Below are 24,349 nucleotides of genomic sequence, written 5' to 3'. Positions count from 1 at the left end.
GATCTCTCCTTCAGGAGGATATCACAATTCTAAATATCTATTCACCAAACAAAGGAGCACCCATATTTATCCAAGAAACACAACTTTCCCTCAAATGCCACATAGATCCAAATACATTAATTGTTGGGGATTTTAACACACCACTTTCCCAACTAGATAGATCAACTCGGCAAAAACTCAACAGAGAAATTGCAGATCTAAACAACTGTTTATAATCTTATAAACGCCAAGCAGTGGAATTGCTAGGTCTTAGGAAAGTTCTCTATTATTTTTTTGAGGAACTTCTATACTGCTTTCCAGAATAGCTAAACAAGTTTACATTATCACCAATTATGTATTAGAGTCTCCCTTTGTCAGCATCTGTCAATATTTTCTCAAAAATGGACATTCTAACTGGGGTGAGGTGGAATCTCAATGTTGTTTTGATTTGCATTTAATTTATATTCAGAAAGTTTGAGCATTTCGTCATGTGTCTACTGACAATTTTTACTTCTTTTTTTGAAATTTGATTCTCTTGTCAAGGTGATGTACCGAGGGGTTACAGTTACATAAGTAAAGTAATGAATAAATTTCTTGTCGAACATTGTTACCTTCCCCTCATTTTTCTCCCACTTGCCCTCCCCTTCAATTCCCCTCCCCCGTTGTAAAGTTCATTTCCGACATATTGTCTTGTGAATATCACGGTTGCATTGTTTCATCCCTTGTCCTTTGTCTCACAATTTCATTGTTCTCCTTCCCTCCCCCAATTCAGATAAATGTATATACAAGATACAGAGTTCCAAATCAAATACAGTGACAACAGTGTATAAACCAAAGGAAACCAAAAATGAAAGAAAATACAACTAACTTCACACAGTACATTAAAACAACAACAAAGAAAAACCTCTTGTTTCCATACTTTGGAGTTCATTTTGTTTAGTATCATCCTATTTGTACATAGCTACTGATTTATTTTAGTACTCTTCTAGTACTATCATAGACACATACTAATTAATACAAATGAGGGAAACCATGGATTCTATGATGTTTTGCAAGTCTTTCCATTTCTTTTTGAATGAGGTGATGTAATTTTTTCTGATCGAAGTATAGAATTCCATTGTGTATATATACGACATTTTCTTGACCCATTCATCTATTACCTATGGTAAACAATGCTGCAATAAACATAGTTGGGCTGGTAGCTTTAGTGTGACCTTGTTTGTGGTCATTTGGGGAAATGTCCAGAACTGGGATTGCTAGATCATAGGGGAGCTATTTGTATACTTTTTTGAGGAACCTCCATACTGCTTTCCCGAGTGGCTGAGTTTCTGAGAAGTCTTCAGCTCATTGGCCTATTTATTAATTGAGTTGATGGTTCTTTGAGGGATTTTCAGAGCTCTGTTTATTCTGGGTATTAGAACATTTTCTGATTCTCCCATTCTGTGAGATGTCTTTAGTTTGTGGGGTATGTCCTTTGCTGTGCAGAAACCATTAAGTTTGATGCAATTCCATTCATCCAGTTTCTTTGATTTGCTGTGCTTCTGGATCCTTACTCAGAAAGTACTGACCTGAGTTTCTGTCATTTAGCCAATAATATTCATTGTAGTAGCTTTAATATTCAATATTAGTAGATGAACTCCAGTATAAGATTAACAAACCATTGCATTTAGTTTTCATGCCTCATTATCATCCTTCAATCCTGAAATATTTTAGGATTTATAAATTGACAGAAATGTTTTATAAGCATATGACTCCATGTACATTATTTATTAGAACTTTTAGATTTCTTGTGATGTTATATTTGTCTTCTTGTGTAAGTTATGCTTTTGTAGATGAAAGGAAGGAAAATAGTGAGAAAGACACAGGTGATTAAATCAATTTATTTATACAGGAAGAGACTATGTAACCTTAATCTTGGGATTATCTATGATAAAAATAAAATTAAAACTGATTTTTAAAAATGTCATTGAAATGTTTACATTTCATAAAATTTAGTAAAGAATATAATTCAATATTCTAAAATAAACTTAGTATTATACCCATCATGATGATTCAGTTTTAAAAAAATTTCATATCTGACATGAATGGGTTATAATCAATCACTCCAAGACTCAAACAATAACTTTCCTCTTACATCTGCCATTTTTTTCCTTTAGCATAAATGTATTTGATTTAATATTTATCCATGTTGTAGAAAATATCAATATTTTATTGACTATTTTAAAGAAGAGTATACCTGTGGCTTTCTGACATTTTGCTTATTTATTCTTTATTTTATGAATATTGAAGTTACACCTACTTTTGTGATATTAAGAATACTAAAGGGGAAAAATCTTTTTATATAGTGCTTGCTAACTAAGAAAAAGTATGTATTTGCTTGGTTAAAGTGTTCTAGTTTAAAAGTTATTTAGTATTTTCTAACTAGTTAAATGTTAGTTTTGTTTATTGACCATATGAAGCCTCAAATAAAATTGAACATGAAAGATGTTACTCAAAAGGGTCTTAGATATGTCTTTTCACATAATTTTTATTCCTTTCGAATTCTGTCTTGGAGATGAAGTGAGTCACTCACTGTGTTAATTATCTTTCTCATAGTTGTGATCAAAATTACTGAGAAAATATCTTATAGAAAAGGATTATTTATTTTGACTCATGGTTGCAGGGGTATCCAACCATCATGGAAAAGAGAGATTAGCAGAACAGTTTACATCATAGCAGAGAGGAAGTAGAGAGGGCGCTGAATGGCCAAGGACAGATAAGTCCACAGCCCTGGCTCCAGTGACTCACCTACTGAAGTTTCTGGAACTTTTCAGAATTATGGCACCAAGTTGAGACCAACCACCTATCACATGATCTGTGGGGCACAGTTCCTATTCATACCTCTACATTTAATTCTATTTTAAGTTTAGTTAGCTTTCTAAAAAAATATCGAAGTAAATTTCCAATGTTAAATATTTTATACTCCTACCAGGCATTTGAAATGGTTATCTTTTCCCACTTCTTACTATTTTTCTCTCATTTCTATTACATGTATTCTACAGGGTAGGAAAGAGTGGCACCTTGTGATTTTCATTTTAATGGCTTTAATTAATAATGACCTTAAGAATCTTTTCATATAATTGTAGGAACTTAGGTTGTTATGAATATTTCTACCTAAATTTCATTGATGTTTATATTTGTTTAATGGTGAATTTTGAATGGCAAAAATTGTGAATTCTATAAAGTCTACTTCTTTCTTCTGTGTGCATAGATAATATTTTGATGTCTTTTCTAAGAAATAGTTGCCTAATGTCAAATGTGAACATTTTCTCCAAGACATACTTCCAAAAGTTTACTAATTTAGTTTTATAATTTTTGTATAATCTATGAATTTATTATTGGTACATGAAGTAAGATCTTAAACTCAGTCATGCATAAGTAGAGACAACTGTACCAATATTATTTACTGAAAAGTCTAATTTTCCATCCAAAAATTTCATTCTTGCTCTTATCACAAATCTAGTGACTGCAAGTGCAGGATTTATTGTCAGATTCTCAAGTATGTTCTGGTGGTTTATATTTTTATACTTATGTCAGCATCATAGTATGTTGAAAATTATATCTTTATATTCATGCCAAATAATTTAATGTCTTTCATATGTGTATTAATTCTTATGGTACTCTTAAAAAAATTCTGAGATCATGCTTATTATAGGATTAACTAAAGAAACAAACATGTTGATCCTGTTAGGACTTGTTGTTATTCCTGTAGACCTTATTATGATCATATGCATAGTTATAAATACATTTGTATGCTTATACATACACGTGCATTCATATATATACAAATATGGTATTGCAGCATTATTCACATAGAGAATATATGAAATCCACCATCTACCTAAATATCAATCAATGGAGTATACATAAAGGTACTACAGTTTACATTATATATGGATAGATAGATAGATAGATAGATAGATAGATAGATAGATAGATAGATAGATAGATAGATAGATTATTAATTTTCTTATTTTCCAATTGATGAGAAAATTACTATTTCCTGAGACACTTTCCAGAATGAGGAAAAGCTGGAGACAAAATTCGAACTTCAATAGTAAAATCATTGACTCATTTTCTCTAACTAGGCCATTCACAAATTTTCACTTCATTCCAGCACCTATTATGAATTCACTAATAGTTAATAAGATTATTGCCTTCATTATCAAATCATCTCTGAAAGTTATCATCTCCAGTCACTACTATTTTGAAAACCTAGCCTTCCATTCATGAGCTTTTTAGGGAGATTTCAGATCTAAATCGTGATATATCCGTTAATGATAAAAAATATTGTCAGATAATTCAAACATTTTTCAAACAGCAGAAAGTGTACTTATGTAAAGCTAAGGTTGGTCAGTCACTTAATGTGATGTCTTGATACAGTCAAGTAATGTAATAAATATATGAGGTTACTTCCAGAATAAAATAGAATATTGTTTCTCAGTAAACTGTTTAGGAAAGAGTATATTCTAAGGCAATGGTAAAACATATATAACCAGTCACATAGCTAATGCAGTAGGTATTGCTCATATTAATTTGATATAACTGGCAGTCCACAAGTTTGTTTACTCCATAATTCCCATAAACATGTGAATAATATCTTTTACTACATTATAATGGACCCAGCATGGTTTTAAAATAAGAAAGCTTTTGCTTTTGTTATAATCTTGTGGGACCACTGTTATATATTTGTACTGTTGTTGACTGAAGAAAAATATTAGCTCAGGATTGTATTTCACAAGTTTCATTTGCAATGAAAAGTATTACATTATTTTAATTTTGATGTGTTTCATTTTTTAAAATTTTGTTTCCTTCTTTATTTCAAGCATTCGTGGCTTTCTAGGTATCATTATTGATTGACATCTAGCTTTACTATTGTGTGATCAGATTATACATGTTTGGAATATATTTAGACTTGTTTTATACTCCAGTTTTAAAAAACTTGTTATAATATTTTTTTGTGTGTGTGTGTGTGCTAGTCTGGGCTTTGAAACCTGGGCCTGGGTAAAACCTGTCACTGAGGTTTTATTGCTCAGGCCTAGGCTCTACCACATGAAGCACATTTCCCCCTATGGATTTTTTGGCGATTAATTGGAGGCAAGAATCTGAAGGACTTTCATGCCTAAACTGGCTTAGAATCACGACCCTCCGATTCTAGCCTCCTGATTAGCTACAATTATTGGCATGAGCCACCAGTGCCCAGCAAATATTTTTGTCTGGAGAAAGAATGGGCAGTCTAGACTTTTTTATAGTTTACTTTCTTTTTCCATCTCTCCTTCCTTCCTTCTCTCTTTCTTTCACTTTTATTTCTTCTTTACTTCTTTCTTCCTTTTTTCCTTTCTTCTTTCTGTGCCAGTATAGAGCTTGACCTCAGGACTTGGCAATATTATTTGACTTACTTGCTCACATCTTTCTGAAAAATATGCATTGAAATAATGGTTCAGAAGTTACTTATTAAGGATATGCTTTCAGTAGAAAGGAATAAGGGAGTGGTGACAGGGGATACTGAACACAGGAAAGGAGAATAAACCAACCAAATAATAACTGAACTACAGAAGACCACACTCTATAGGTGAGATTTGTAGTTTGTGTTTTTCTATTTTTTGTACTAGATGAAAGCAAGTAGCTTGGCTTTCAAATCAATGACTCACGTCAGAAATTGTAATACAAATGAATAGATGAAGGATAAATAGATTCCTGCAGTCCATGCTATTTTGATCCTTTCAGATATAAAAGTAAATAAAATATGCTTTCTCTTAAGAAAATTGGGATGTGTTCCTATGTAAGAAACATTCTAAAATTTTCATTATCTATAAAATTAATTATCTATCTATCTATCTATCTATCTATCTATCTATCTATCTATCTATCTATACATAGTAGTGATTGGAGACGGTAACTTTCAGAGATGATTTGATAATGAAGGTTATAATCTTATTAACTGGGCTAAGGCATCAGTGACTGTAAGCACCTATCCAAAGATACTTTCTCCAATGGAAATGGAAAGAAGAATAAAACCCTCTATGTTTGAAAAATGTCCAACAATTTTAATATCATATGATGAATATCATATGATGAAATATATATATATATTATTTTAAGTGGTTGTACACAGGAGTTTCCATTTAAGAAAGCAGTTTGATGTAATACAGTTAAGAATTTTCCAGAACTAATGATTAGGGGAGATTATATCTCAAAGTAGAATGTCTACCTAGCATGTTGAAGACCCTGTATTTGATCTTCACAACCACAAAAAATGGACAGAATTAATGGCTGGCACCAATGAACATTCTTGGGAGACTCAGCAGAGATTAACTTGAAAAAATACAAAAAGAAATCTATACATATATATCCAAATGAAAATAATAAAAACAATTCTTTAGACAACTCAGGATGAAGAAGATGTTAATAAGAGAAGACCAATGATAAGTATTAGATCAGTATTCTTATAAAAATTTATATACACAAGATGAGAAGGGAATGAACTATATATTATTTAAAAGGAAAAAAGGGTAAATATTTAATCAACAAATTTATTTCTTAAAATGAAGAAAAGAATACTTTCTCATATAAATCAAAACTAAAGGAATTTGTCACCAGTAGAACTAATTTTAAGAAATGTTAAAAGCTGTGTTTCGGGAAGGGGACAATTTTTTTTATTAATTGTTTGGGACTGAAATTGCTTTTAGATCAACGCTAAGGAAAATCACCAGGAAACTAAAGATAAATATCCTTTAAGAATATAGATGCAAAAATCCTTATCAAAATATTAGCTGAAAAATATCAGTAGCATATTAAAGAGTTATGCTTTGTCACCAATGAATTTTTTCACAAGTATACAGTAGTGGTTCCAAAATAAACTTTCATCAATGTATATCACTGCATTAATAAAGTGAAGGGAAAATATATAAATTATTTCAGTTGAAATTGAAAATATAAACAAAATTCAATATTCATTCATGAATAAAGAATTAATAAGATAAAATAAATAATTCCCCAAATAAGACGGGAAATATATATATGAAAACTCCATTTTGAACATCATAGTCACTGGTCGAATAATGAAAACCCTGTCTTCCCTCGCAATACTATCCTCCATCTTCCCACCCAAGACTAGTTCAAGAGTGCCTTTTTCACTGTCCTTAGTACTTGACCTTCTATCAAGGGAAATTATAAAGGAAAAAGGAAAGAAGGAAAAAAAGAAAGGAAGAAAACATAAATGTAGATAAAAGACTGAATCTTAGATATGGAAAAATCCTAAAAATCCACACAGAAACTATTAGAAACAATAAACAATAGATGAATTCACCAACCTTGCAAGATAAATGGTAAACCTGCAAAACTCAGAAGTGGAATGAATTATCTGACTTACAACATGGCAACCCCTCTATATATCACCTGTATAGCAGAATAATAATGATGATGATAACAATAATGCATAAATAATAAAAAAACTGAAAAAACACAATAGAATGTGCTTATGAACTCATAACTATATTTAGAATTAAATTTAATCTGGAGAGCCTAGTAGAATTTGTACCTTGAAACTAAAAAATAACACTTAATATCATAAAGCTGTCAATAATTCCAAAGATGATAAACATGTTAAATGTAATCACTATCAGTAACCGAGAAGAATTTCTTTTTAAAAGAAAATATTTCACCAAAATGGTTTATTAGATTTTTTCCCAGAGAAGCAAATTAACAGTAATGAGTAATGAGTCAGCTATTGAGGAAGTGAACCAGTTATATCCTTGCTATATTTCCTCCCCTATAGGTTACTGATAAAAAGAACCTCCAGCCCAAAGAATTTATGTAGAAAATGGAAAATCCAGTGCTAATATTCCTGTGAACTACTTGAGAGCAATAAATACTAAAACCTTGAAATAGAACACTGATGACTTGATAAGAAAAAAAAATACCACTTTCTGACAAGCAAAGAAAATTTAGAATATTTTGGGAAAGTCAAGAAATTCACCTATGGATACTATAGGTAATAGCTTATGATGAGTCCTTGGATTGTTTGCGAGGCATTTAGGATCTGTCTTCAGATACTTCAAGAAATAATAATTCAAAGGGCGTTTATTACTAATGACTTCTTGCAAGAAGTGAAGATTGTTCACTGAGATGAAATTTTTATTTTCGAAAAAATCAGTTGTATTATGACTATCTTTCTTAAAGATTGGGAATGATTGTAAAAAAAAAATGTGATGCAGAAGAAAATGAAAACATCCTTGTCATTTAATTTTAACCTTGCTCATTATGTTTTGAAATTTTATCATTTAACTGAAATCGATATCTTAAAATCTCACTGTAAGTTTTTTTTCAAATTCCTCTATTGTTTCTGATTGTGTTATTTATTGCCTCAATTTTCATTTTTCAAAATTATTATCTTTAATGTAGCTATACAACGGAGTTGTCATTTAACAAAGCTGTTTCTGCCTCTGATTCACTACAATTAAAATTTCGTTATTTCTGAATCCTTACAGATTGATGCAAGCTTGTCAACTTGGTCTAGACTCAACACTCCAGGAAAATCTGAGCGATTGATACTGCTTACTTTCATTATCTCACTTCTTTCCAGGCTCAGAAGTTATTTTTAGACTGCTATAATTATTAGCTTTTCCTTTTCTTCTCTATCCATGGAAATGTCTCAGTAAGGAATCAATTTCTTAACTTTATTGAGAGTGCCAGAAACATAATCTCCTGAAATTAGATATGGGCATTTGCTTAGACTGGACATAAAATACTAATTTGAAGAAGTCTTGTACTCCTCAATTTAACGATCATGATTTTTCCCAACCAATTAACTCAGCTTTCAGTGGGAGAGAGAGATATTTTTAAATGTAATCACCTATACTAGTCGGGGGGGGGGGGGGTGAAAGGATATCAACCCTATAAGTAACTGTTTCTACTATTCAAAAGCAATTTATTTTATTGCATTGCAAGACTACTACCCTATAAGAAACAGGGCAAAATCACCAAACCACTCTGAGTCACTCATTTTGTTATCTAATTTTAACTTTTCTCATTGAAAAACTAAACTATCCACCTAAAGGAATTCCCATACTAAATTATCCACCTAAAGGAATTCCCATAATGTACAACATAAACTGGAACTGAATGTGCTCGAGAATATGCCTAACTCTACAGATAATGACAAGACTTAAGCCTACTTGAAAGTAGGCTCAAATCCAAATTCCTCTCATTTTTTGATATTGAATTTGTCTGCGCATGCAAAGCTCAAATCATAATCCTTGTATCCTCCTGAATAGCTCAGAATATAGGCATGAGTCACAGGGTTTGGCTCAAAAAATAAATTAAAGTGAATGAATCAGAAATTTTCACAAATCAAATATCCTTCATGAATGAAGTATCAGTATGCGCTTCCCAGTTTGGCTAATAATTACTCCCAAACCCTAGCAATCTCAAATTAGGCTGGGCATGCAGAACATAAAGTAATTTCATTCATTTCTTTTGGAAATGATAGTGCAGATTTTGTAAGTCATCTACCAGTTCTTTGCAAAACCAAATGTAGTCTTACTATGTGATTTATCAATAAAACACCTAAATATTCAGTTCTTTAACTCCATACAAAAATACCTGTATAGCAATATTGGCAGCAAGATGGCAGAGGAGAGACTGGCGGCTAAGGAAGCTCTCCTTTAGAAACCAGTATTAGTATTCCAGAGTAAAATCTAAAGCTAGAAAGACACACCAAGTTTTCTATCATAGTAGAGGGAGTATGGGCAGAGAGGAGAAACTCAGGCAGCTAAGTTAAGGACACAGGTTTGAGTACCCCTGGTTTGCGGTGACAGCAATGGTGGCAGCTGTTACCACTGGCAGCCATATTCAACAGAGAGAGCCTGGGACAAAGGTGCCAAAGTTGGTGCATGAGTGGATTCTACTCACCACCAGCAAGAATGGACAAGGAGCGGAAATCTTCATTTGGCCCACCATAGACAGTCACAATCCATGGACATGGAAGACCTGGAAACCAAAGGATAGGCGCGACTACCCCAAGACATCTTCACTCCTTCTCACAGAGCTGCTGTGGGAAGGTAACCCCTCCCCCAGAGAAAAACTCCATCTTTGATACTGACAGAGACCCATCCAGAGCAAGTAGCACCTAACTCAGGCCTGTGAAGAAGACAATAGGAGCCACTTAACAGGTGAAAAGGATTTGACCTGCAGCAGGAGTCAGATCCACCCCTGGAAAGAGTTGCCCCTCCCAAGCAGAGGCAGCTCTGAATTGGTGGTTTACCCTATTGGGTAAAGAGAACCACAAACTATCCTACCCAGCTGCTGCACAGGAAACAACTCCAGCCCTTGAGCAATCAGAAACTCGTTACACATAAATCTTGAGATTGCTTCCAGGCTGGGCTGATTGAGTCTCTCAGGAGCTAGTCCATCAGGTTAAAGCTACAGAAGGCTAACTGGCCACAGCCTTACATACAACTTAGTACCCCTCACAGCAACTCCAAGATAAAGAAAAAAGACACCTCACTCTTTTGTGATATTCAAAATAGATGACCCTCCCACTGAACTAGCTTGGGAGGAGGGAAATAAACTCCTGGGTAAGGCAGAGTTTTCTTCATCCTGCTCACAAAAAAACTGATTTAAGAAACCAACCAAGCCCCAGGACAACCAAACACCACAAGCAAACCAGAGACTCCACCACCAAGAGACTGGTTACAGATACAGGGTAGACAAAAGATGCACCCCCAATCCCCCCAAAAAATATTAAGAACTTTTACTACCTATTTTTTTAAACTGCTGTCTATTTTTTCATTTTTATTTTAGGCTTTTTTTGTTCTTTTTGTTTTCTTTTGTTGTTCCTTTTTTGTTTTTATTTATCTTTTAATATTCTCTTTACACTCTTTTGCCTTTTGGTCCTTTTAGGGTTATTTTTTTTTTGCCTTACTTAATCATTGTTCTGTTCATCCCCAGATATATACCTGTCTTTAATTATAAGACCTTATCCTTCATTGTGTGCATACACAATTCAGATATTGAATACTCAATTCAAAAACCCCCAGCCTTAACTCAATAAGTGTAGAATTATTTCTTTATACTTATATAATTTTTAAGTGTTTCATTTTAAATTTTTATTTTTCAGTTTTTATTTTTCCTTTTTCTTTATCTCTCTTCTCTTCTCTTTCCTGCTATCCCTGACCTTTTTGCTGAATCGTTCTCTCACTTTCCCTCCCTTCATTCATCCAATTTTATTTTCCCTTCACAATTCTCCCCAAACCTACTAATTTCTGGTTTGCTTACCCCTTACTTCATTTTTCTTAGTCCATTGAATCCTAGCTGTTTGTTGTTGAACTAGATTATATCTGTGCTCATTTTGACTGGATCAAACAATCAGTACAACTACAAGGCTCTGGTTAATGCTTTCCTTAAAATAGTGTTCTCGTTCTGAATCGATTTCGCTATCATACTCAAATGGGCAGAACAAGCAGAAATACAAGAAAAATGGTAAGTCTAGGTAATTCAACCCCTGCTTATGACAATTAGGCAAAAGTATAGTCAATTAATAACCCAGAAGAGAGTTCCCAAAATACTCTACAAACACTACTGGTAAAAATGCAGAATAAAAAGTTTGAAAGCCTGAACAGGTCTCACAGTGAGCTTGATAAGGAAATGCGAGAGTGTGATGAGGATAACCAAAGATTACTTCAGGAATATTGCTTGGGTGATGAGGCTAATGTAAGATTAATAAAGGAATTGCAATTGTGTGAGCCGGATGAGAATAGACAAAGATTATTTGAGGCATTCATGGAATCCCCAAACAGACACCTGGAGAAATCCAGGGAGGCCACAAAGGGGATGCTGAATAAAGCCCAACAGAAGGAAAGGGAGTTCAAAGACACCATAACCAATCAACCAAGGGATTTGAGAATAAACACTGAAAATTAAATTAAGGAAGAAAAGAAATCCATACAAGATCTAAATCAAAGCTCCAAAAAGGAAATTGAAGCCATCAAGTCTGAACAATTAGAAGGAAAAGAAATAAATAACAAAGAAGAAAGTCATGGGCTGGGAAGGTGGCTCAGTGGTAGAGTGCTTGCCTTGGGTGCATGAGGCCCTGGGTTCGATTCCTCAGCACCACATAAGCAGAAAAAAACGGAAGTGGGGCTGATGCTCAAGTGGTAGAGTACTAGCCTTCAGGTGAAGATCTGAGGGACAGTGCCCAGGCCCAGAGTTCAGGCCCCATGACAGACCAAAAACAAAAAAAAAGAGAGAGAAAAGAAAGTCTAGACCATGCAGAAGATCGAATCTTTGGGATTGAAGACAGCCTAGATATTACAGAGAAAATACAGACAGCTATTCAAGAGAAATCCAAGAAATATGATAGATCTATTCAACATCTAGTAGACATTTTAAAGCCCAATTTGAGGATAATGGGTATATAGGAACATCTACAGAGAGAAGTTAATGGTCTAGGAAATATATTTAACAGTATCCTAGCGGAGAATTGTCCAAATATGCAAAAAGATAGGCCTATTCAAATACAAGAAGCCTCTTCAGATTTCTCAGGAGAGACAATCAAAGCAAGAAGAGCCTGGAATGATGAATGTCATGACCCAAAGACAAACAACTATAAAGCAAGAATACTGTACCCAGCAAAACTCTCCTTCATAACAGAAGGTCAAATAAAAATCTTCCACAGCAAAGAAAGGTTGAAACAATATATCTCCACCAAACCATTCCTACAAAAGATACTTAAAGATGTCCTACACATAGAAAACCAACAAAAACACAATGAAGGCCAAGAAACAGCCCCCAAACAGATAATCCAAGAAGCATAAGAAGGATCCAGTTGGCACAGGACACAAGAAGATGTCTAACATGGCAGGAACTACCAAACACATCTCAGTCCTAACTCTAAATATTGATGGACTTAACTCTCTAATTAAGAGACTGTCTAGTTGGATCAAAAAGGAAGATTTTTCTATCTGCTGCCTTCAAGAAACACGTCTTGCCCACCAAAAAACATATTCTGAAAGTGAAAGGTTGGAATGCAATCTAACAAGGAAATGGCCCCCATAAACAGGTGGGAGTTGCCATCCTAATATCAGATAACATAGGCTTCAAATGCAAATTAGCAAGAAGAGATAAAGAAGGTCATTACATACTAATTAAGCAACCTCTCCTTCAGGAGATTATTACAATCTAAATATCTATTCACCAAATAATAACACCCAAATTTATCCAAGAAATATTACTTTCCCTCAAATCACACATAGATCTAAAAACAATAATTTTTGGGTACTTTAACACACAATTATCCCCGCTGGATAGGTCAACCCTGCAAAAACTCAAAAGAGAAAACTCAAACTTAAATAACTGCATAGATCATCTAGACTTAACAAACATCTACTGAATGTTTCACTCAGCAGCATCAGAATACATGTTCTTCTCAGCAGCACAGGGATCATTCTCATAAACTGACCATATTTTAGATAGCAAACAAATGTCCAAATTCAGAAACATTGAAATTATGCCCCAAATTCTTTCAGAACACAAGAGAATAAAATTACAGTTCAACAACAAAAGCAACCAAAGAAAATCCTGTAATACATGGAGGCTGAACAACAAACTGTTGAACCAACAGTTGGTCATAGAAGAGATTAGAAAGGAAACTCAAATGTTCATGATATACATATGTTTTTTTTTTCGGTTGTAGGGCCTGAACTCTGGGACTGAGAGCTTTCCGTCAGCTCTTCAGCCATACCACTTGAGCCACAATGCTACTTTTGCCTTTTTCTGCTTACGTGGTGATGAGGAATTGAACTGAGGGCCTCATGCATGCAAGGCAAGCACTCTACGCCTGAATCACCTTTCCAGCCCCTGTTGATGGCATTTAACAAAAGTGAACACACAAATCAACAGCTCCTCTGGGACACAGCAAAGGCAGTACACAGAGGCACATTTATAGCTCTGAGTTCTAACATCAAAAATTGGAGAGATCCCTCTTTGCAAATGATATGATCTTGTATTTAAAGAATCCCATAGAATCCACTTCCAAATTACTCAAGCTGATTCAAAACTTTGGCAAATTAGCAGGGTATGAAATTAACCCTCAAAAATCAATGGCTTTTTTGTATGACAACAATGAGAAAAGTGTGGCTGAAATTAGGAAAGCAACTCCATTGGTAATAACCCCACAAAAAATAAAATACCCAAGAATTAAATTAACCAAAGAAGTGAAGGACCTCTATGATGAAAACTTTAAAAACTTAAAAAAGGAAATCAAAACAGAACTTAGAAAGAGGCAAAAATTCCCATGCTCCTGGATTGGAAAGATAAACGTGCAAATGGCAATCTACAAATTCAGTGTGATACCTAGAAAATTCCAACCTCATTGTTCAAGGAAATAAAAGAGGCAATCCCAAAATTAATATGGAACAATAAAATACCCCGAAGAGCAAAAACAATCCTCAACAGAAAGAATACTGCTGGAGGAATATCAATACCAAATTTCAAACTCTACTACAAAGCCATAGTAGTCAAAACAGCTTGGCACTGGCACAAGAACAGACCTTAGGACCAATGGAATAGGATTAAAAACTCAGAAATGAACCTACAGACCTGTAGCCAGCAAATCTTCAATAATGGAGGTAAAAAATAGAATGGAAGAAAGACAGCCTCTTCAGTAAATGGTGCTGGCAAAATTGGTTAGCTACTTGTAGAAACCTAAAGCTAGATCCTTACATATCACCCTGCACCAGAATCAACTCGAAATGGATCAAAGACCTCGGAGTCAAAGCAGACACTCTGAAAACATTACAGGATGGAATAGGAGAAACCCCAGGTCTCCTTGGCACAGACCGAAATTTTCTTAATGAAGACCCAGAAACACAACAAATCAAAGAAAGGTTGGACAAATGGGATTTCATGAAGTTCCAGAGCTTCTGCATGGCAAAAGACATAGCTAGCAAGATCAATAGAAAGCCTACCGATTGGGAGAAGATCTTCAGTAGCCATACAACGGACAAAGGTCTCATATCTAAAATATACTTTGAATTCAAAAAATTAAAACCCCCAATAACAAATCCTCAAAGAAACAACTGCCCAATAAATAAGTGGGCTAAAGACTTAAAGAGACACTTTTCTGAAGAGGAAAGAAGGATGGCCAATAGACACATGAAGAAATGCTCAACCTCCCTAACCTTAAAAGAAATTCAAATCAAAACAACATTGAGATACCACCTCACCACAGTTAGAATGGCTGAAATCAAGAAATCTAATAACAACAGATGCTGGAGGAGATGTGGACAGAAGGGACCCTTCCTGCATTTTGGTGGGAGTGTAAACTTGTTCAACCACTTTGGAAAGCAGTATGGATGTTCCTCAAAAGACTTCACATAGAGCGCCCCTCTGACCCTACAATCCCACTTTTGGCTATTTACCCAAATGATCACAAACAAGGCCACAATAAAGCTACCAGCATGACTATGTTTGTTGCAGCCTTATTTTCCATAGGTAAGATATGGAACCAACCCAGATGCCCCTCAGTAGATGAATGGATCAAGAAAATGTGGTATATATACACAATGGAATTCTATGCCTCCATCAGAAAGGATGACATTGCCCCATTTGTTAGGAAATGGAAAGACATGTAAAAAATTATATTAAGTGAAGTAATCCAGGCCCAAAGAAACATAGGTTCCATGGTTTCCCTTATTTGCAATAACTAGTATATGTCTGAGTCAAGCAGAAAAGGTCAGATAAGGTGATGTTAAGGAAATGAACTCTAAGATATGTATTCAAATGTTTTTTTTTTCTTTCATGTGATTGTTTCTAACACATTTATAAGATTATTTATTTGTTGCTTTGTATGTCCCTCTCCCACAGTATAACCCCTGCTTTCACTGTATTTGATGTTGGTATAGTTTGTGGAGGGGAAGGGCAAAAACAATTCGTTTAAATAGGGATACAGTTGGACCCATTGCAACAATGAGATGTAAAAGTCGTTATGTCCAAAAAAGAACTTTACAACTTTGGTGGGGGGGGGGCGGGGAGGATTGGGTGGTGAAGTGGGGGGAGGGATGGGAAGGGGAAACAAAGAGGTGGCTACAATTCTTGATAAGAAATGTATTCATTATCTTGCCCATGTAATTGTAACCCCTCTGTACAGTATTTTCACAAAAAACAAAAGGAGAGATCTGAAGCCAGCAATCTAACAAGGCACCTGAAGCTACTTGAAAGTGAGCAATAATCTAAACCCTAATCCAGTAGAAAGGAAGAAATAATTAAAATTAAATCAGAATTAAATGAGTTCAAGAAAACCATAGAAAGATTCAACAAAGAATTGGTTTTTGAAAAAATTAACAAAATTGACAGACCCTTAGAATCTTATTAGAAAAAGAAGAGAACACACTCATATAAACAAACTCAGTTATGAGAATGGTAACATCACCACATTAACAACTGAGATTCACAACATTCTAACGGAATATTTCTCAAACCTTTATGCTAATAAGCTTGGGAATCTGGAAGAAATTGAAGTATATCTAACAAATATTGACATGCCCAAGCTAAATCAAGATAAGTTAAACCAACTTAACAGATCCATATCACGCATCAAAATAGAAATAGCAATAAGAGACCTCACAACCAAAAAAAGCTGAAAACCCAGGACCGATAGATTTACAAGTGAATTCTACAAGGCCTTCAAAGCAGAACTCACACAAATATTCCAACTCTTCAATGAAATTGAAAGTGAAAGTCCAAAACCAATCTCCTTCTATCAAGCCAGTTCAAAGTTTGCTTATTGCCACCTGCTGGTGGCTCAGGCCTATAATTCTAGCTATTCCAGAGGCTGAGATCTGAGGATCACGGTTCAAAGCCAGCCAGGACAGGAAAGTCCATGAGAATCTTTTATTTTTTTTATTTTATGAAAATACCGTAGAGAGGGGTTGCAATTACATGGGCAAGATGACGAGTACATTTCTTATCAAGCATTGTTGTCCCCTCCTTTGTTTCCTCTTCCCATCCCTTCCCATCTCCCACCCCCTCCCCCCCCCCACCCCCGGCCACGGTTGTAAAGTTTGTTTTGGACATAAGGACTTGTACATCTCATTGTTGCAAGGGGTCCAACTGTATCCCTATTTAAACAATTTGTTTTTGTTCTTCCCCTCCACAAATTATACCGACATGAAATACAGTGAAAGCAGGGGTTATACCGTGGGGGAGGGACATACAAAGCAACAAAGAAATCTTCTTATAAATATGTTAGAAACAATTTCATGGAAGAAAAAAAATTGAATACTTATCTTGGGGTTAAAAAAATACCAGAAAACCAGAAGTGACACTGTGGCTTAAGTGGTAGAGTGCTAGACTTGAGCTGAAGAACTGAGGGAAACATCCCAGGCCCAGAGTTCAAGCTCCATGACCAACCAAAAAAACAAAAACAAAAACAAAAACCAAAAAACAAAGTTTTCTTGTTAATTAACAGCAACTGTGAGTTGTGTGTGCACATGCATGACCACCAGTATTGAGACTTAAACTCAGTGCCTGAGCATTGTTCCTAAGCTTTTATGCTCAAAGCTAGCACTCTGCCATGAGAACCACATTTGCACTTCTGTCTTCATTGGTAGTTAACTGGAGATAAGACTTTCTTGTCCGGACTGGGTTTATTTGTTGCTGTTGTTATTGCAAAGATGATAAATAAAAGGGTTACAATTACTTAAGTCACAACATCACTTCTTCCCTCATTTTATCCTATTTTTTCCTCATGACCCTTTCCCTCACAATTTGCATAGATAATCTTCAACATCTTGTCTACTATCACTGTTGCATTTGTTCACGCTTTGTCTGTGCTTCCCCCTTAACCTCTCTCAAACAGATAGACTTAAATACAAGAGGAAAGTTACAGAAAAATAGCAACAAAGAAAAAAAGCAACAAAATAACATAAAACTACTTGTTACCATTTCTTCTAGTTTATTTTGATAAACATCATTTTATATGATCATATGACCATAACCTTTTTGATGCTCTCCTAAGAGGTTAGAGTGGAAGCAGATGTGAGTGGGTCCAAAGGAAGGAAACATGGGTGCCAAAATATTTTGAGCTTATTAGCAAGTTCGGCCTGGCCCTAGCTATCCCAGAAGGTGTGGTGAACTCTGCTTTATATAATGTGGATGCTAGACACAGAGCTGTCATTTTTTAATGATTCAATGGAGTTCAGAACATTGTGGTAGGGGAAGGGACTCACTTTCTGGTTCCTTAGATACAGAAATCACTTACCTTTGGCTGGCACATTAGCCTTGCAACATGCCTGTCATCACTCGTAGCAAAGATTTGCAGTAAGTTAACATCATACTGTGCATCCTCTTCTGGCCTGTTGAGAGCCAGCTTCCATGTAGATACACTAGCATCCGAGAGGACTACAATGAGCATGTGCTGCCATCCATCAACCCGGGGATCATCAAGTCTGTGGTGGCTTGCTTTGATGCCAGAAAACTGATCACCAAGAGAGAACTGGTCTCCAGGCAAGTGAGCAAAGTGTTTGACACATCTGACCTTGGAGAAGGGGTTCCCAGAAGCAGTGGAAGCCAAACATGTGGCTCAGCAAGAAGCAGAGAGGGCCAGATTTGTGTCGGAAAAGGTAGAGTAGCAGAAGGTGGCTCATATCTCTGCTGAGGGCAGCTCCTAGGCAACTGAACAGACTGCCCACTCCCTGACTATGGCAGGAGATGGCCTAAGAGCTGCCTAAGCTGGAGGACATTGAATACCAGCTCTCCTGCTTAGAGAACGTCACTTACCTGCCTACTGTTACAGTCTGTGCTCCTCCACCAGTGCCAGGAAGGACTGCCTAGCCTGTACCTGCCCAGTCCAACTGGGCCCCAACCCTTAGGATTCTGAACAGCACCCCAGCATTCACTGTGAAATTTCATGAAGGAAATAAAATTAAATCACAATTCTGATCTTTTTTTGTTGTTAAAGAATATCCTTTTTTTGTTTCACTGTGTGAATGTCTAGATTTTTGTGTAATGGTACAGAGAAATCAACCCAAAAATTTACATAAAATAATAAAAAGACCCTTGAATAGGAAAAACAATCCTTAGCATGAAAATTTCTGTTGGAGGAATAGCAATAACAAACTTCAAACCCTATTACAAACTTCAAACCCTATTACAAAGCCATAGTAATTTAAAGAGCTTCCTACCAGTACAGGAATAGGCCTGAGGATCACAAAATAAAATTGAAGACCCAGAAGTGAACCCACAGACCTACAGCCACCAAACATTTGACAAAGGAGACAAAAATATGGGATGGAAGAAACACAAATGGTGCTTGCAGAACTGGAAATACACATGCAGCAAACTGGACCTAGATCCTTAGATATCACCCTACACCAGAATCAATTCCAAGTGGATCAAATACCTCAATGTAAGGCCAGATACTATGAAAACATTACAGGAAGTGGTGGAGAAATACTAGGACTCCTGGGTATAGGTCAAAATTTCATAAGTAAAAATGCAGAATCACAACAAATCCAAGAAAGACTAGATAAAGGGGATTGAATCAAACAGAAGAGTTTCTGTAGAGCAAAGTACATAGCTAACAATATAAATAGAAAGTCCACAGAATGGGAGAGGATTTTTACTAGCTATGTATCAGACAATGGCCTCATTTCTAAAATTACCTCTTTCCCAAAATAAACCCCAAAACAAACAACAGAATGGCTCTAAATAGCAGTCTACAGAGCTCAGCCTCCTGAGTAGCCATGATTACAGGCTGGAGCCACCTGCCAACAGGATATGCATTTGTTTTTAAAAATATTCATAGTGTTCTAACAACACAATCAAACTGTCAAAGGCTTTACCATCCATACAGGCTCATGCCTGTAATCGTAGCTACTAAGGAGGGAGAATTGTGGTTCAAAGCCAGTCAAGACAGGAAAGTCTGTGAGATTCTTTATCTCCAATAAACTACTCAAAAAAAGCCAGAAGTTTTACTTATTTCACTTTTTTTGTTGAAAGTTTATTGTTTAAATAGTATGTTGTATCAGTTCTTCACATGCATCCCCAAATCTTGGTCTCTTTTGCTTATTTAGTTAATAATTTAAGAGCATTAAATATGGTAGGTGGACTTTGTCTTCCTCTTCTGTGGTGAAAACATGCTCTTGGAGAAAGCTGAATATCGGCGGTCTAGTCCCCTTTATTCTCCTTTTGTTTTGACTTAAGTGGAACCTCCACCATGTAAATAAGTACTGTGATGAAAGATTTCTTGACATCATTTGTGTTTATATGTAACTAAGTGTCTGAAAACTGTTTGTGCAAGACAGTGTCATTACAAGATATTATGGTTGTCTTTTATTTTTAGAAAGGTATTGAACCTTTTGAGTTAGAAATGGGATGGCTAGAGGTAGCCCAGATTTCTTTCCTTTTCCTTTTTCTTTTTTACTTTCAGATATTAATTTATTTTGCTGGGTGCCAGTGGCTCATGCCTGTAATCCTAGCTACTAAGGAAGCTATAATCTGAGGATCACGGTTCAAAGACAATCCAGGCAGGAAAGTCCATGAGACACTTGTCTACAATAAACCATCCAAAAACCAGAAATCGTGCTGTGGCTCAAGTGGTAGAGTTCTAGCCTTGGGCTGAAGAGCTGAGGGACAGCACCCAGGCCCAGAGACCAAGCCCAACGACCAACTCCCCTAAAAAGATTTTAGTGTATTTTTTGTTGGAAATTCTATTAAACTTTCTCTGAAATCAATACATTTCTTATAAAAGAAAATACATCACAATTTATGCTCTCTTTCTTGTTCTTCAACATAACTACAATAGATAAATATGTAGTTTGAGGATGCGTGGCATAAAGTCATGATTTTCATTTAACTTGTTATCTGAAACTATATGTAATTACCAAATTTATTTAGCATAAAAATCACTATCAGTTTTGTCATTATCATTATCTTTAATACACTGATTTCCTGACTAACACTTGTGTAAAGTACCTGCAACTGAGATATGGTATTCTTGTTCATCGATTCAATTGGCTATTTTATTGACATGTTTATGAGTGCTAACATTAATTTCCACTGTATGAAAATGCAATTCATAGTAAGAATTGTAGACACTTATTTTTCAGTATTCATTTAAGATAAAATGTTGATGATTTAATTTACAATAATGCATATGATTAATCACTTTAATGTTGAAATATCAGGGCTGTTTTTACTGCAACTCCATGGGAACCATTCAATTATTCTATATTTAAAAAGTATCAATTACTTCAGGGGGCATAGTTTAGTTTATAAAGTGAGCAAGAACATATCGATCCTAGATGTGTATAGCATAGTACATTTATTACACATGGTCTGACAAAATTGCATACAATATGGTTAGTTAACTTAAGGCAGAAAGATGTGCATGAATATTTGCTTCATTTTAACACAAATGTAATACTCTGCACTAAAGTGAGAGCGAGATAGTTTGGAGGATCAACCTCCAGATCAGAATTTTGTAACGAGGTGAAATGCTTCTGTGAATCATGAACCACTGGGAATGACAGTAAAGAAGTTTAAGGAGAAGTTCCGGGAAGATGGCAGAGGACAAGCTGGAGGCTAAACAAGCTTTCACATAGAAAGCAGTTTTAGAGTTCCAGTGAACAGTCCTAAGCTAGAGAATCACACCAAGTGTGCCATCACAGGTCAGAGAGTTAGGCCAGAGAGGGAAAATCCAGGCAAGGAGACAGCTCTGAGCTCTTGCCAGCAGCTGCCACCCCTGCAGCAGCAGCGGTGGTGGCTGTGGCTGCAGATGCCATACCTGAATCACAGAGAGTCCGGGACGAAGGAGCCATACGCGGTGGGCAAGCGGATTCTACTCAACACCAGCAAGAACTGACAAGGAGCGGACATCTTCATCCTTCAGTTCCCAGACCAGAGATGACCCATGAACCAAGACTCAGGGTGAGTAGAAGCCTGACGTCCTCACTCCTTCGCAGGGAGCAGAGGAGGAAAGGCCACCCCTCCCCCCCCCAGTACCAGAGATCTCCATCTTGGATACTGACAAAGCGTGGCAGAGCTGCTAGCTCCAACTCAGGCCTTTGAATAAAACTAGAGTCATCTAGCAGGTCACAAAAACTTAACGGCAAGACCTGGCAGACTCAGCTACACCCAGGGAAAAGTTACCCAGTTCTGGTGCCAGCCCTAGGAGTGGCTTTCTTCACTGGGTAATCAGAGCGAGAGGCTGCCCCTCCCTTTAGGGGCAATTGAAATTCAGTAAACAGAAACCCTGAGAATGGTCCAGGCTGGGCTTTGTGAATTTCTCACAAACTAGCCCCCTGGCAAAAGCTACTGTTTGTTGAAAGGCCTCAACTCTACCCAGAACCTAAACTCATCACAGCATCTCCCTCTTTTGTGATACTTAAAGCAGATCTGCCTCCCACTGAACTAGCCTGGAAGGAGGATTGCAAAATCCTGGGTAAAGCAGACCATTTTTATGCCTGTTCGAACAAAATGACTTAAGAAACCAACCAACCACAGGACAACAGGGACTCCAACAAGAGGCTGGCTATGGACACAAGGGAGATACAGGATTTTTCCCACCCCTCCCAAAAAATCAAAGAACTTTTTTCTTCTTCTTCTTCTTCTTCTTCTTCTTCTTCTTCTTCTTCTTCTTCTTCTTCTTCTTCTTCTTCTTCTTCTTCTTCTTCTTCTTCTTCTCCTGTTTTACCTTTTATAAATTTTTTTCTTTTCTAAAACTTTTTTTAATCTTAAATTTTTAACTTTTTTGAAAAAAAATTGTTTTCCAGTAACTATTTTTCTCTTATAATTTTTATTTTAGTGATATATGTGTGTGCGTTTTTCTCTCTTTCTTTGTTTTTTTTGTCTTTTTAAATTATCTTTTTGTTTTTTGTTTAGCTCTACTGAACTTCTGATCTTTTTTCTTCCTTTCTTATCCTTTTCACCTTTTCCTCTCTTTCCTTCTTCTTTATGTGACTTAATTGTTGTCCTGCACATCCTCAGATAAACCCGTAGTTGACTATTAGACCCTATCCCCCATTGAGTACAAACTTAATCCACAAATTTATTACTCAATTCAAAACCTCTGAGACTTAAATTCCTTAATAGCAGTACTACCTCTTTATAACTATATAATATGTTAAGCATTTTTATTTTTAATTTTTTCACATCTCCTTTATATCCCTCCCTTCTCTCATTATATTCATGTTCTTCTCTAAATAGATTGTTTTCGCTTCTGCATAATATTATTAATTTTTACTTTTCTATTTTTTCTGGTACCTTTACTTTTCCCTTTCTCTTTCTTCTTTTTTTTCTCTCTCTAATTTCATCCTACCCAACCTATTTTCTGCTTTAAGATTAGGACTTAGGGGCTGGGAAGGTGGCTCAGTGGTAGAGCGCTTGCCTTGCATGCATGAGGCTCTGGGTTCGATTCCTCAGCACCACATAAGCAAAAAGAAAAAAAGGCAGAAGTGGCGCTGTGGCTCAAATGGTAGAGTGCTAGCCTTGAACTGAAGAGCTGAGGGACAGCGCCCAGGCCCAGAGTTCAGGCCCAAAACTGGACCCCCCCCAAAAAAAAAGATTAGGACTTAGTTAACTCTCCCTGTGCCTTCCCACATCACTCTATTCCTATTTTTTACCCACATCTTTCCCTAAACCTAATAATTTCTGGTTTTCCAAATTCTTCTTTGCGGTTCATAGCCCATTAATATATAGTTGTTTGATGTTGAATAGATGTATCTGTTGAACTAGATTGTATCTGTAGATTATTGACTGTGCAAATTCAGACTTTGGTTGATGCTTGCCTTAAGATAGTGTTCTAACACAAAACTGGTGCTATTTTCATCCCAAATGGGCAGAGTAAGATGGAAAAACACAAGAAAAATGGCAAGTCCGGGTATCTCAACTCCCACTCTTAATAATCAGGGGACAGAACAGATAACGAATAATCCAGAAGAGAGTTCCCATATAGCTCTACAAACACTGCTGGCAAACATGATAAATGAAAAGAAAGAAAACCTACAAAGGACTCTGTATGAGCGTGATAGGGAGAGAGAGGAGGCAATCCAAAGGTTTAAACAGAAATATCATGAGCCTGACTAAGCTACTCAAAAACTGATACAGGATTTGTGTGACCATCTTGAGAATACTCAAAGAGAAAGGCAGGAATGGCGTAAACAGGCTGAGAACTCTCAAAGAGAACTACAGGAATGGCATGAACGGGAGCGGGAGGAAGCTAAGCAAGGAGTAATACAGGAATTGAGAGAGCATGATGAGAATACACAAAGATCACTAAAGGCATTCATGGGATCCATTAACAAAGAGCTGAAGGAAGTCAAGGAGACCACAA

The 24,349-nt window shown here is 36.0% G+C and overlaps 1 pseudogene; it reads left to right on the top strand.

Moving 5' to 3' along the window:
• The first annotated feature begins 11,607 nt into the window (after nucleotides 1-11,607).
• LOC138839803 (prohibitin 1 pseudogene) lies at nucleotides 11,608-18,849 on the top strand (annotated as a pseudogene).
• Nucleotides 18,850-24,349: the final 5,500 nt, after the last annotated feature.

This window comes from Dipodomys merriami, unplaced genomic scaffold (genome assembly GCF_024711535.1).
Source record: "Dipodomys merriami isolate MVZ:Mamm:240054 unplaced genomic scaffold, mDipMer1.0.p SCAF_3, whole genome shotgun sequence".
Lineage (NCBI taxonomy): Eukaryota > Metazoa > Chordata > Mammalia > Rodentia > Heteromyidae > Dipodomys > Dipodomys merriami.
Note: the sequence above shows the minus strand (reverse complement) of the source record. Positions and strands in the feature narration are given on the sequence as shown.